The sequence below is a fragment of the Empidonax traillii genome, unplaced genomic scaffold (assembly GCF_003031625.1).
Source record: "Empidonax traillii isolate 1590-97213 ecotype Southwest subspecies unplaced genomic scaffold, ASM303162v1 scaffold614:size843888, whole genome shotgun sequence".
Classification (NCBI taxonomy): Eukaryota; Metazoa; Chordata; class Aves; order Passeriformes; family Tyrannidae; genus Empidonax; species Empidonax traillii.
The window spans coordinates 796,006-797,134 of record NW_020955807.1 but is presented as its reverse complement, the minus strand read 5'-3'; the positions used below and the strand labels follow the sequence as shown (position 1 = coordinate 797,134).

Sequence of the window (1,129 nt, the reverse complement as noted above, 5' to 3'; positions counted from 1 at the left end):
TTTCAAGATTATATTGTACAATTCTCAGGAATGCTGCAGGGTGGGCTGTCCAATCCATGAGAACTGGCATCCTCTTTAGGTGGAACATTTGGATAAGAACCAGACGTTGCTGATCTAGTATAAATACTGCTATTCCCAACTAATTTGCGGCGTGAATATAAGAAGGGCCAATAGAAATCCTCTGGGAGGCGGGGGTGGGGGAAATCTGAATCCTTTCTAGACCTACAGAAAAGTGAATGTTTGATGTTTCCTTTAAAAGTCCTTCCTTTAAAAGTCCTGGCCAAATATAAAATAATAAAAGCTAAAATGTCATCTTTTTTTTTTTCCCTGTGATTATCTACGCCAAAGAGGAATACTTACCTTATTTGTACCACCCCTTATCTTTAACAGTTGGAAAAGCATTGCGTACTTCCTCGCCTCAGAGGAGAGCTCACTTCTGTGGAGTGTTCTAGTGAAATTAATCTGCAATTTTTGCCCTGCATTCAGTGAGCTGTTGTCATGTGCAGCCTCCTCTCTAACCTCAGCTCATGGGTTTGCTGTTTGGCAGATTAGCATCTCTTCATTTCCAGGGCTTTGTGTTTGAAACCTTCTTTTTTCTCCTTTCTCCAATGTTTAAATCTATTTCAGATAATAAATCATAGAACTCTGATATTTCTTCCTGAAAAGTCCAGTCTGTAAAAAGCACGGTTCCCTTGCGCAGCCATCACAAGAGCAAGGTGTGGTTGCATCTTTTTGCTTTTTAAATGCTTCCTGTGAGGAGCGAAGGTGTGATTTGCAGTTGGCAAACACAGCATTAGAGTGGCTGCTGATGGTGCCTGTTGTGTGGTACAAGCCTGGCCTGGCAGTCAGGGCATTGGAAAGTTGAGCTGAACCTGCAGAGTGGGAAAGCAGCTTAAATGGGCTTCTTGGCCATCCCCTTGAGCTCTGGTGTGGATCCACTCCAGGGTTTGGTGAACTGAGGCAGCACTTCCTAAAGCCACGTGTGCAGTGGGCCCTTTAGAGACCTCTCTGAGTCAACTCTGGGCATCTCTGGTTCAGGCTTCCTACTTCTTATTAACAAACCCCTCTTCTTTCTCATGGCTCCCCTCAAAATCTTTTTTTTTCTTTTTTTTTCTTTTTTTTTCCTTTT

General features: G+C 43.0%; 1 protein-coding gene across 3 annotated transcripts in view; it reads left to right on the top strand.

Moving 5' to 3' along the window:
- Window positions 1–1,129, top strand: part of BMP2 (bone morphogenetic protein 2) — a 35,268-nt gene that overhangs the window by 30,123 nt on the left and 4,016 nt on the right. For 2 of the 3 annotated variants that reach the window (XM_027898669.1, XM_027898670.1), the window contains one exon: window positions 189–312. The exons of the other annotated variant lie outside the window; for it this stretch is intronic. The gene's annotated coding sequence lies outside the window, so the exon portion shown is untranslated. Of the gene's footprint in view, window positions 1–188; window positions 313–1,129 lie in introns of those variants that run through there. 3 annotated transcript variants of the gene reach the window in all.